Here is a 332-nt window from a genome sequence, read left to right as displayed (position 1 = left end):
AAGGCCAGAGGCGCCTGGGGTGAGACCCGACCCACTGTCGGCACTGTTGGCAAAGGCCGTTGCTGCGGGCTTTCCGGGGGCCGCGACCTCGGGATCTTGGGATGCAACAAAACATGTCTGAGCTGAGCTGAGTTCACCAGCCAAGTCAGTTGAGAAGTGTCCTTCTCTACACAGCGGGTGCCTGGTGACCTGGGTCCCAAGTTCTGTTGGGCTCTGTTGCCAGGGAAGTGAGGTCACTTCCTGGGGTCCCCTTCCCCAAGCTTCCTCCTTACACAAAGCTCCCCAAGGGCCTTTTTGGGCTGTTGATGGCTCACTTCCCACCCCATGCCATG

This window comes from Vicugna pacos, chromosome 31, assembly GCF_048564905.1.
Source record: "Vicugna pacos chromosome 31, VicPac4, whole genome shotgun sequence".
Classification (NCBI taxonomy): Eukaryota; Metazoa; Chordata; class Mammalia; order Artiodactyla; family Camelidae; genus Vicugna; species Vicugna pacos.
Note: the sequence above shows the minus strand (reverse complement) of the source record.